This window comes from Myotis yumanensis, unplaced genomic scaffold (assembly GCF_028538775.1).
Source record: "Myotis yumanensis isolate MYYU_CA2020_CCGP unplaced genomic scaffold, mMyoYum1.0.hap1 SCAF_10, whole genome shotgun sequence".
Taxonomy (NCBI): domain Eukaryota; kingdom Metazoa; phylum Chordata; class Mammalia; order Chiroptera; family Vespertilionidae; genus Myotis; species Myotis yumanensis.
In genome coordinates this window covers 33,280,027-33,293,800 of record NW_027223761.1, presented here as the reverse complement: position 1 = coordinate 33,293,800, position 13,774 = coordinate 33,280,027, and the positions used below count along the sequence as shown (strand labels likewise).

General features: G+C 36.5%; 1 protein-coding gene across 1 annotated transcript in view; it reads right to left on the bottom strand.

Moving 5' to 3' along the window:
* The window catches only part of RRAS2 (RAS related 2), a 78,268-nt gene that overhangs the window by 48,561 nt on the left and 15,933 nt on the right, over positions 1-13,774 (bottom strand). The window lies entirely within an intron of this gene.

Genomic DNA, 13,774 nt, shown 5'->3' with positions numbered 1-13,774 from the left:
GATTCAATGTACACAAATCAAATTTTATATTTCAACTGAGGCAGATTCACAACAAAATGAAGATTTCTGAGTCTGGCCGGTGTGGCTCAGTGGTTGAGTATTGACCCATAAACCAAGAGGTTTGATTCCAGTTAGTACACATGCCCAGGTTGTGGGCTTGATCCCCAGTAGGTGGCACACAGGAGGCAGCCAAACGATGTTTCTCTCTTATCATGTTTCTATCACTCTCACTCTATCTCTAAAAAAAAAAAATTAATAAAAACAGCATATTTTTAAAAAATATAAAGATTGGGCTTTGAGAGCCTTCATTTACATGGATGCCTTCTTTTCTCATTTTAAACAAATGTTCATCTGTGTACATAATTCTGTATTCTCTTTTTTAAAGAGGGTCCCCAATATTACATAAACTCTAGGTCCCTTAACACTTGTATATGTCCCTGCACTAAAGACAACAAATGCATCTTCTCTAATGTCTAAAAATTCCAGATTATCTGGCTATAACACCAAAAACAAAACAAAACAAAACAAAAAAGCAGAAATCAACAGTTAAATTTTAAATATATATTATACTAAACCACTCCAGTAAGGAAAAAATATCTTTTAATTTAGAAAATTACAGCAGGAATTTAACAAACATCAAAATGACTAGTGCAATATTCACAGGTAAAATCATAACTTTGAATGTGCTCATCAAAAGAGAAAAACAAAGCAATAAATTATATAATTTTGGAAAAACTATTAAATCCAAAGGAAAACAGAACATACTAATTGGTAGCAGCATTCATAATTTAAGAGCTGGTACCTGTACCGGGAGTGGGCGGCAGGGCCCATTCTAGAAAACTTAAGTGAATAACACACACCAGGCAGAGGGAGGCTTTGATCATCTTAAGATTCCTTGAAAAGGATGCTATTGACATGTAGTAACACTCAAAAAAATGTTCAGATGATATTTAGTTATTTATTCAAAGGGAAAAGTCTATAACAAAAATAAGATAATCATACACAGCTATATAATAAAGTTAGAAAGTTTAATGGAAGAAATGTTTTTACACTAAAACTTATAAAGGAAAAACATGATTATACACAAAGCTGAAATATCAAGAAGTAGAAAACTAAATCAACAGAAGATAAAATGGACAAAATTGTCTAAAATCTATCAACATTCATATCTGGAATTAATGACAACAATGGTAAATTCTGATTTTTAAATAATATAAAATTTAAAATTCTTCAAGAATGTAAAGATGAACACATTACCTACAACACAAATATGGTTTTGATCACAGGTTTTATGTACCCAGAAAATGGGAACAAGAAGCACAACAACCATACAATACAATTTAATAAAATAAAAAAGAAACTTATCAGGTAAAATGATTGCATATGCATGTCCTAGGTGTGGAAGAAGAATTCAACATTAACAAATACTAAATAAAAATCCTATATAATAAAAGGCTAATACGCAAATCGACCGGATGGCGGAACTTCCGCTCGCTGTGACGCGCACTGACCACCAGGGGGGCAGACGCTCAATGCAGGAGCTGCCCCTTGGTGGTCAGTGCACTCCCACAGGAGGAGCACCGCTCAGCCAGAAGCCAGGCTCATGGCTGGAGAGTGCAACAGCAGTGGCAGCAGCCTCTCTCGCCTCTGCGGCAGCGCTAAGGATGTCCGACTGACGGCTTAGGCCGCTCCCTGTGCCATCAGTTGGACATCCCTTGAGGGCACAGGCCAGGCTGAGAGACACCCCGCCCTGAGTGCACGAATTTGTTTAATAGAAATAACAGGATCCATTTCTATAGATGCCTAATAACATCTGATAAAATTACATTGCTAAATGTAATATAGTATTCAATAAAAAACTAAAAGGATACTTATTTTACCTAACTTATTCATAAAACTTTTAAGTATTTTTATGTGATATAGAAAAAATCAGTAGCAAAATATCTACTGTGTTCATTTTGATTTAACTTTTGTTATTTTAAAAGTTTGAAAGTTTTGGCAAAGCAATACAACTATAAAAATAGGATATAAATATTAAAAGGGAAGAAACGTGTATGATGACAGATGTTAACTGGATTATTGTGATCATTTCACAATATATACAAATATCAAATTGTTATGTTGTATACCTGAAACTAATACAATGTTATATGTCAATTATACCTCAATATAAATAAACGAACAAATAAGTAAGAAACAAACAAAAAGGCAAGGAATAAATATTAACAATGCACATAGGTAACAAAGAACTTGTGTTCTTAATATAAGAACCCTTACCCTTCAATAATGTAAATACCCCAATTTTTAAAACAAAGCATTTGAACAAACACTAAAGAAGGTATACAAATATCTAATATGCACGCAAAAAGATATTCAACATCATCAGTCTGAGAAACAAGGAATATCATGGATGAATCCCCATCAAGAACATTATGTTGTGCAAAAAGATCCCAGACAAAAAGTATATATCTGTATTATTTCAAGATATAAAGTCTGAAACAGGCAAAACTACACTAGACCAAAATCAATATAGTGTTTACCTCTGGAGATTACTGAATGGGAAGGAGCACAAGGAACCTTCTTCAGGTGACGGAAATGTCCTATATCTTGCTTTTGGTAATGATTACATAGTTTTCACATATTCATTTGTCTAAACTCATCTAACAATACACTTAAAATAAATTTTATTGTATGTGGTTACTACTAGAGAACAAGAACTTAAACAGGAATAAAATAGAGGCAGAGTGGGAAACTTTTACTTTTTATTTTATAATTTTGCATTGCTTTTATCTTTGCAATAGGTAAAAGGTAAAAATTTTGTACTTTTAGTGAAATGTTCACATACTTCACTCAGTGTTTCAATCAATTAAAAAAGAAATCACACACGCAATAATGCCAAGAAATTCACAATATAAAAATTCTGATCATAGGAAATAAAAGAACTCCAAATCAGATCTTAAGAGAAATTATCTTTTTCTAACCTATAAGTGATAGAATAAATATTACTTTGTAGTGTATAATGTGTTTCACCACAAAATAGAGAAACTAACTTAAGTAAATATGAAAGACATATAGAGACTTTTTTAAATAAGAGGCTGATAAATGGACAAAAACACAAATAAATCATACAAGAAAAATTGCAACAGTAAAAATAAGAACTCAAACTTCCCTGTATATCATAACAATGAAAACCAAACAACTTTATGGAGTATTTTACATCAACTAGCAAATTTATTTACAACTGTTTTCTAATTATAAAACAATTGCCATTGTAGAAAATGTATCTATATATATAAAAGCCTAAGCAACCGAACAACCAGTTGACCGGTTGCTATGACGTGCACTGACCACCATGGGGCAGACGCTCAACACAGGAGCTGCCCCCTGGTGGTCAGTGCGCTCCCACAGCCAACCTCCCATGGCCAACTGCGGTCCCCGCCCCCCCCCCCCCCCCACCCACCGGCCAACCTCCCGCCGCTGCCGCCCCGCCCCCGCACCCGCCCGATCAGCCCTGATCACCGGCCAGGCTGAGGGACCCCACCTGTGCATGAATTTGTGCACCGGGCCTCTAAAATCATTTTTTATAAGCTGCATCGATCTCTGTTACATCCACTAGAGCAATGACCTATATTTTAATCACTGGCCTCTAGCACAATTAGAGCATGTCACTATTATAAATCATGCCATGATAAATATCTTCGTGTAAAGAGCTTTATGGTTCTTACTCATTTCCTTAGTAAAATCCCTGGAGGTGTACTTATGAAGTCAAAGAATAAAGCTACGCTATTGATAAATACAAAACTGTACTGTAAGAAGCTCTATCAGTTGTATTCCCTTAAGAGTGATCTCAGCCCGGCCGGTGTGCCTCAGTGGTTGAGCCGTCAACCCATGAACCATTGTCACCAGGGTTGGATTCAGGGTCCGGGCACATGCCCGGGTTGTGGGCTCAATCTCAGTAGGGGGAGTGCAGGAGGCAGCCATTCAGATTCTCTCTCATCATTGATGTTTCTATCTTTCTCTCACTCTCCCATCTTCTCTCTGAAAGCAGTAAAGACATATATTTAAAAAAATTAATATAACAGCACTGACATGTTAAAATTCCTTTTAGAATATTACATGTTCACTGATGAACCCAGACACAAAATTAATTAAACCATCAACGATGTTTACTCTTACCTTTTCCCCCATGCACATATAAGTGAATCTGTACTGTATATTCCGTTTTATAATCTGCTTTCTCCCCCGCCACTTAATGAGCATTTCCTTCTTGCCCAATAGGCTCTTAAGATTAATTTTAATGAAATGGACTATTACTTTTCTTTTATTATTGGCCATATAGGCTATTTCCATAATTGTATTGTAAGTAACACTGTCACAAATTTTTGTATGTAAATCTTTGCACATATAGCGAATTACTTCATCAGGAAAAAATTCCTTGAAAAATAACTAGTGGGTCTGAGTATATGAAATGTAAGACTTAATTCAGCTTGTTGGTTTACAATTTCAGTAGCAGTGTGAGTGTACCCATATCTCCATACCTTTACAACCTTTATCAATTGATAATTTTTAATGGTTTGTTTTATTTTGCCTTTTTTTTTTTTTTTGCTACTCAGCGAGGGGTAACAATTTAAAATACTTATAGTATTTTGTGTTTTAACTGTCTGCTCACCCAGTTTCCATTTTTTCTTTTAAGGTATAAGAATTGCTTGTATCAGCAAATTTTAAAAAATATATGCAATTCTGATATGCCTGTAATGTAACCTACGAAATTACTAATGGGTCATTCCCCCCCCCCCCCCCCCGATTTTTAACAGGAGGGAGAGAAGGAGGGGGAGGGGGAGGGGACAACTGATTTGTTGTTCCACTTATGTATATATTCATTGTCTGCTTCTTGTATGTGCCATGACTGGGGATCGAACCCTCAACCTTGACCTATCGGGACAACACTCTAACCAACTGAGACACCTGGACAGGGCTTCGGTAAAACTTTTTTAAAAAGCATCTATGTACATCTAGATTACTTTGCCCCCTTTTTCTAGCTGAGATTCCCATCAAGTTCTTACTTGTTTCTAAAAAGTCTCCTGCATCCATAATCATATGCATATAAATATCCTTTCTACCATTCTGTGGAGGGGGGAGGGGAAGTATTATACCTACCCAGCTTTTAATCCTTCAGTTGTGCTCTAGATTCGATCACCTCCCATCTTCTCAAAGGTCCCTGCTATTAAAGGTCCCTTCTCTAGTTATCTTTCCTATCGTGCCAGATCTTTATCCTCAGCACATAAACAAGAAACTTTCTTTTTTAAATTTGAAAACATTCACATGCACGCCCAAGCTTTTGCCTTCCTTCTTTCTCATCCATCAATATTTTTCTTGCCCTTCCATTCATTGTAGTTTGGCTTTTACTCACACCATTCTACTAACACTGCTCTCTGTAATCTACCTATTGCCTAATCCAATCTTAACTTTTCACCCTTAGATTACATACCCCTCTGAGACATGTGCCCCGCTGAACACCCTCAACCATTATCAAAACGCTCTTCTCTTGGTTTCTGCACTAGCTAACATGGTTTTCATCTCCAGTTCTCCAGTGGGTTCTCTTTAGTCATCTTGGTCCTTTTCTTCTTCCCTCTTTCTTTTCAATGGCAACCTTTCAGAGTTACATCTTGAGTCAAATGGGTAAGCCTCATCTACGCAAACAATCTTCAAGAATCTAGTATTACTTTAGACTCCCAAATCTATCTCTCCACCAAGATTTCTTTCCTACTCTACTCTTCTAGTTACAAATAGAGATAATACCTGCCTTCACATACGGCCCCTGAAGCATCTCAAACTCAACAGGTACAGAACTAAACTCATTATAAATTAAGGTCAATGACATTATGACTGGCAATGTGAATCAAGAAGAATAAAAATATTAATTCATTTTTAGCTAATAATCTAAAGTCAAGAGAAACAAGAAAACAAAAAACTTTGGAGAAAAATATCAATTACAAATTATTTAATATAACCAAAAAAAGAAAACTTTAAAAGGACCTTTCCTTCTGGGAAGATGGAGTAGACATACTTTCCCTATTCCTCCTGTTAAGCAAAAAAACTCCTTGCTTGACCCTTATACAGTTGACCCTTGAACAACACAGGATTAAATTGCACAGGTCCACTTATACATGGAGTTTTTCAATAAATACTAGTATATTACTGTAAATGTAGTTTCTCTTCCTTATAATTGTTAATAACATTTCTCTAGCTTACTTTATTGTAAGAATACAGTACATAATACATATAACATACAAAATATGTGTCAATCGACTGTTTAGGTTATCAATGAGGCTTCCAGTCAACAGTAGATTATTAGTAGTTAAGTTTTTGAAGAATCAAAAGTTATATGCAGAATTTCTACTGCATGGCATTGGTGCCACAACCTCTACGTTGTTCAGGGTCAACTGCATGTAAAACAAACATAAGAAGAATCTGAGTGTTAGAGAGAATGCAGTCAGGCTAATGCTCTGGAACTCAAAGAACAATATCCTGGTAAGTTCCCCAGGTTTTCTTTTTACCTTAAAAATCCCCAATTGCCCTAACAGTCCAGTGGTCGGCAAACCGCGGCTCGCGAACCACATGCGGCTCTTTGGCGCCATGGCATGGGCCATGAAGTTTCAATCGCACTGTACATGCGCCCCCGCACGTGGTATTTTGTGGAAGAGCCACACTCAAGGGGCCAGTTTGCCGACCACTGCAACCGGTTTGGCTCAGTGGATAGAGCGTCGGCCTGTGGACTCAAGGGTCCCAGGTTCGATTCCGGTCAAGGGCATGTACCTTGGTTGCGGGCACATCCCCAGTAGGGAGTGTACAGGAGGCAGCTGATTCATGTTTCTCTCTCATCATTGTTTCTAACTCTTTATCCCTCTCCCTTCCTCTCTGTAAAAAAAAAAATCAGTAAAAGATATATTTTTTTAAAAATCCCCGAATTGGCCCTAGCTGGTTTGGCTCAGTGGGTAGAGCGTTGGCCTGTGGACTGAAGGGTCCCAGGTTCGATTCCAGTCAAGGGCACATGCCCAGGTTGCAGGCTCAATCCCCAGTAGGGAGCGTGCAGGAGGCAGCCGATCAATGATTCTCTATCATCGATGTTTCTCTCTCTCTCTCTCTCTCTCTCCTGTCCCTTCCGCTCTGAAATCAATAAAAAAAATATTTTTTTAAAAAATGCCAAAATGGAGCTAAAAATCGCCTGCGACCTGGAAATGCCAACAGGCACAAACAAAAAGAACTCCAGCCAAAGTGTGCTCTCCCTGGCCAAGGAACCAGGAAAAGGGCAGCCCAGAAAGATGGAAAATGTAGACAATAACCACTGTACTCCAGTAACACATTACAGAAAGTAACTGTGGCTCCACCCACACCTCCACCAGCAAAGGCCCAGGAAGCCTAGAAAATTCCACACTCAAGGCTATAAAGAGGGACCCCCAATACTCCATTGGGATGGTATCAGAAAAGCCCAAGGACTTTAACCCACTGGCCAGTAATGAACCTCTCTCACAACAGCATCCATGGAGATCATGTAGGGAGCCTGGACTTCTACCCCCAACTCAGCAGTAATAAGGAGTGTCCTCCCACCCCAGATTTCAATGGAGGCTGAGTGGGGAATCTGGACATAAACCTCCCGTGGCAGTAACGAGGCAGCACCTCCACCTCCCTTCTCTTGCCAGAGCATTATCAAAGAGTCAGTTAAAACAGATGGTTTGAGTAAGATCCAGAGCCTCAGAAGAAAATACAAAAATGTGCAAGTTCCAATAGAAAATCCAAGAACCAGGAAGATCTCAAACCGAATGACAAAAAAAAAAAACCCATGATGCATAGACACCAACATAGAGATGACAGAGATGTCAGAATCATCTGATGAAGACATTAGAGCAGTCTTGTAAAAATGTTTCAGCAATTACATGCACACTTGAAATAAATGAGGGGAAAAACTCAGCAAAAATATCAAAGTCTCAGCAAACAAATATGCTTATAAAGAGCAAACTGGAACTTAAAACCAAAAAATAGAGCTCTGGCTGGTGTGGCTCAGTTGGTTGGGCATTGTCCCATGCACCCAGGGTTGCTGGTTTGATTCCCAATCAGGGCACATGCTCAGGTTATAGGCTTGAACCCCGGTGGGGTGGGGGGTGGGGGGGAGGGCGCGTGCCAGAGGCAGCTGATTGATGTTATGCTTCAAATCTATGTTCCTCTCTTCTCCCTTCCTCTCGCTCTAAAAATCAATAAACTAATCTTTTTAAAAAACTGAAATAAGTGAAACAAAAAGCTCAGAGAATGATCTCAACAGCAGAATGGAAGGAAAGAAGAAATAATCAATGGACTGCAATATAAAACAACAAAAACTACCCAATCTATAAAAACAGAAACAGACTTAAAAAAAAAAAATGAACAGAGACTCAAGGCCCTGTGGGACTCTAACAAAAGATCTAACATTCATATTATCAGAGTACAGTAGGGCTGAAAAAGTACTTGAAGACATAACAGCTAAAAAATTTCCCAGAGTTGGCAAGACAGAAACCTGCACATTCAAGAAGCTGAGCAAAACTAACAAGGAAAAAACCCAAAGAAATCCACACCAAGACACATCATAAACTTCTAAAAATTAAAGACAAAGAAAAAAATCTTGAAGGCAGACAGAAAAAAAACACCTTACTTCTACAGGAAAAGCAATGAGAATGACAGCAGATTTCTTATTAGAAGCCATGGAGACCAGAAGTGGCATAATTTTTCAGGTGCTGAGCAAAAAGAACTATCAACCCAGAATCCTATACCCCACCCCACCCCAACAAATAGCCTTAAGGAATGGAGATAAAGGAAATATGAATTTGTCACCAGTGAATTTACTGCAGAAGAATGGCGAAACAAGTTCTCTAAACAGAAAGAAAATAATAAAAGAAGAAACCCTGGGAGGGAAGGAAGAACTGCAAAAGTATGGATAAATATGACGGGCTTTCCTTTTCTTCAATTGTCTAAAGTATGCTTGACAATTGAAGCAAAAATTATAATAATGTCTGATGTGGTTCTATATGTCTGTAGAGGAAATACTTAAAATAATTCTATTATAAACGGGAGAGTAAAGGAGCGTAACAGGAGGTAACAAATTCACACTTCACTCAAACTAGTAAAATGACAATACCAATAAACTGTGATAGTAGATAGAGATGGTAATAGTACTTGTGAGATTCTAGCTTTTTTGTGGGTGTTCTAGGTATAATATGCTAAAAACCCACAAGTACTATTGCCATCTCCATTATATTGGTGAGGAAATTAAGGCTCAGAGTTGCAAAAATATGGAGATAATAATAATAAGTAGTGAATTTGAGACTCAACCCCATAGTCATCTGGCTCCAAACCCTGTTTGTTTGGGTTTTGTTTGTTTGTTTTTTACTGCATTTAAAAAGTAGTTCTTGGAATTAAAACTTCAAAAATGTGCACAGAGAAAAATATTTTCTCACTAATCTCTAACTGAAATTTAGCATTTTCTTCAATAAACCACTGTAGCAATACCTGTGACTGTTTCCAATAGAAATCACAGATACTTCATATAACAGTGGTTTCAGATAATTCAAAATAGTATTTACATTCAACACAAGTTAAATAGGAAGACTTTTGTTTTTAGTATTTTGATAACTATTAAAGTAATTGGTCTCCTTTTATAATCCTATGTGTTTTATTTTATACATTTAAAAAGCAGTATTCTGAAATCCATAGGCTTCACCAAACTGCCAAAGAGTCCTATATACAAAAAAAATTTTTTTTAAAACCCTGCATTTAGAACATTTTCCAAATTCTCTTCTATAAGACACATGTAAATAGACCACAGCTTCCATTTGCCACAGGGAACTGGGAGAATGGCTCTGCTTTTGAGAAGACGCCAGAGAAAGAAAACCTGCAACAATAAACCATGCCAAAAGCAAAACACAAGTTTTCAAAAATCAATACAAGAGTCTAGTCCTAAGATGACTTCAGAATCCATCCAAAAACACCAGGGACCCCCAATTTGTACCGAGTTAACTCATAGGTAATCCCCCCAAAAGGAGATAACTCAAACATCTAAAATAAAAAACAAGAGTGGTGCCCTCTCTCCCCCCAGATCACACCTGCTGGAACCATCTTTCCAAGTGTAATTTCCTAAGCTCTAAGGGCCCTTCATTTGTCTCAGTAACTTGTTTCTTTGTCTTTAATTTTTAGAAGTTTAATTATGATGTGCCTTGGTGTGGATTTCTTTGGGTTTTTTCCTTGTTAGTTTCTTCTAACTGCTCACTTTTACTATCTCTGTAACTTTCTAAATAAACTTTATATTATAATTTGAGTCCCTGGCTCTGAATTCTTTATTTGCTGAACTCAAGAACTGAGGTCCAACTTCACTGGTAACAATTGGTGACATTTTGCCACCAACATCGCAGGTAACACATCAGGCCCCTGAACACCTCAAAAGATTTTCCTCTCCTTATAGAAGAAAAATTGTAAAGTAATTAGACCTATTTGATATGCTTAAATTACACAGAAAGCTTTGACAACTAAGAAAATAATTAGGTTTGTATTTGTATGTATATGTTATTATTTAATGGATGTTCTAGAGATTATATTAAAAACCAAGGGTCTACAAAGTCCTGACACAACACTCACTTGTGATTCTTGTTATCTTAAAATGTTATGTTACAGAAAAGCAAAGTTCTCTGTCAACTGCATTATAAGATCTAAAACTATGTCATAAAAAAAAAGAAAGAATTTATCCACCTTCCCCAACCTTCTACCTGTTACCCATTCCACCCCACTCACTTCCTCTAAAGCACACATTAGGCTCTATAAATCTAAAGATGTCCTTAAACCATGTTTTCAATAAATTTCTTTACTGGGGAAATTAGCAATATTGTTCTAACTGTACATTCACATTAAGGAACAAAGAATTCCTTTTCTCTCTCCCATTTAACCTCTCCAAAAATTAGAAGTACCCAAATAAAGCCAAAGCTTTGAGATGAACAACATTTTTTCTAATACTCTGATCATCCAAACTTGTAAATAAAATTCCTTTCATTCATAAGGCAACCAAAAAGGTAGCACATTTTTAAATAAATAAATAATTCTACCTCCCCCCCCCCACACACACACACAAATCAACTCTTGATGAAAATGTTCAGTCCAAAAGTTATCCATTTATATTACAAATGAGTCAATTTTATGACCAAAAAATGTCAACAGTATAGCACAGATCATGTGTCTAATATATGATATTCCAGATTTTCTTTTAATCCTTACTCTTACCTACCTAAAACCACATTAGGTGAGTATTCATTTTGCATACCTACAAATAGTATTAAGAATTTTGTGCTGGGAAAAGTTAAAGGTATCACTTCTTCATACAGGAAATGTAAGGCAAAATTAATCATCAGTTCCTGTAACCACCAAGAAAGATGAAATCAGATACTGTGTTTTGGAGAAATTTTTAGAAACTGTATAGTAACTTTAAAGCAAATCACAATGCACACACTTATATACACACATTCACACAAAACAGTTTGACTCACAAACTCAAATATGAACTTTTTACTGTAATTAGTATTGTACTCAAGTTTTATTTGTTGTTTGAATAGACTGAGAAAAAAACAGTTTCCCACCCTGGAGGAAAACCCCTAAAGAACACATTTGTGTTGCGTCAACCAAGTCAAGATACCTTGAACACTAAGTGAGCTAAAAGTCTCCAGTCAATTCAGAGTATACTTGTGTTAACTATATCTCAGGAAATGTTATGAAGAAAAAAATTAAGAGTATGTATACCTCCCTCCCAATTTAGGAAATAAAACATTAACAATATGATTCTGGGCCCTTATATGTCCCTCAACAATATATTCCACCTCCCCACCCCAAGAGGTAATCAATACCTAAATTTGGTGTTTGTCATTCTCAGGCATTTATACAACAGTGATATTTGTAGTATGGATACCTCAGTCTTCTTAGTTATATTTTAGAGAGAAAATGCCACTATTAATCTTTAGCCCCATACTAACCTTCATCAATCACCATAATTAACAATTTTCATAGAAACATATCAGGTCAGCAAGTATGTTGCTGATGAAACCTCACTTAGTCTTCCCTCTCTTCCCCCCTCCCCTATTCAGTGCTCCAGAATTTTATTCATGAAATGAGTATGTATCTCTTTTCAGTCTCCCTCTACTTAAGTGTTGACATTTTTGTTCCATTTTAAAATTCATAATTCTTTAGTAAAAAGAAACTCTATTTTATGAGTCAGGAAACTAACATAAATCCTAGCTTCACTGTTTACTTGCCATAGGACCTTGGGTAAATCACCTCTTCCCAAGCCTCCATTTCCTCACGTATAGAATGGAAATCGCGATGACATGACAATGTCATACGGCCTTCCAATCATAAATGGTTGTTGCTGGTACAGAAGGAAGTCATGTACACAAAAGGTCCCTGAAAGCTAGAGTACACACAAATGTAAATCATAAAAGTAAATGCTAGTTATTATAAAAATACTTTTCAAAAAGGTAAAATGTGCCCAGATTAGTTTTTTATAATTCATTTTTAACCTAATGGTTTTTACTACGGAACTTAAAATTATTAACAATGTTGAAATAACACTTTACTCGGTCTGTTTATAATGAAAAAAATTCTAAGTAATTTGCTCTAAATTGTACACTGACTCTATACATAAATCATGTTATTCAAGGTAATAAACACTATTGGCCGGAATTGTTTTTTTCTCCTCTTCTTTGTTTTAAACAATTTAGAAAACTCTAAGGAATTACAGGATTTATTTAATGACTGTTGAGGGGATGAGTGCCCCACTCCCACCTGTACCCCATCAAAAGGGAAGAATTCCACTTTGTCTTCCAGCTTGGGAAGAGGCATTATCTAGATGTGAAAAATATCTTGGCCCAAGTCAAAGTAAGGAGAGTTCTCTTACCAGCCAAAGCAATGAAACCTTTATATGTTGTACAAAACGAAGTATAAAGACAGCCTTTTAAAAACCTTATAAAAAAAAAAAGTCAAATAAAATACAACAATCTAAATCAGTTTTTAAAACAGAAACTCATGTGCCATAGGACTTTAGAATCTGAAAGGACCTTAGATAAAATCTATTTCAGCTCCTTCATTTTATAGATGAAGAAACCAAAGTCAAGAAAACATAGACCCTTTACTAAATAGAGAAAATGTAGTAACTGGGGGCTTTTACCCCTAAAGAAAATATTAGTATGATGCAAGCATTCTTTGAGGGCATTAAAAAACATTCTTTCCGCCGAAACCGGTTTGGCTCAGTGGATAGAGCGTCGGCCTGCAGACTGAAAGGTCCCAGGTTCGATTCCGGTCAAGGGCATGTACCTGGGTTGCGGGCACATCCCCAGTAGGAGATGTGCAGGAGGCAGCTGGTCGATGTTTCTCTCTCATCGATGTTTCTGACTCTCTATCTCTCTCCCTTCCTCTCTGTAAAAAATCAATAAAATATATTTAAAAAAAAAAAAAAATTCTTTCCACAAAATGCAAACTGGAGACAGCAAATGTAACAATAAAGAAGGAAATTAAGAAACAAGGAAGGGAGAATAGAGAGGAGTTGAAGGAAGAGAAAGATATCCAACCCCAAAGGCTCGAAAATAACTAGTTATTAATCTGGTTTTAGTATCTCTACCCACAAGATATAAAGGGAACAATTACTACTTTTTCAGTGTTTAATTTAAGTTATCAGATTTTACAATATCAGCAATAGGAAAAACATACATGCCCC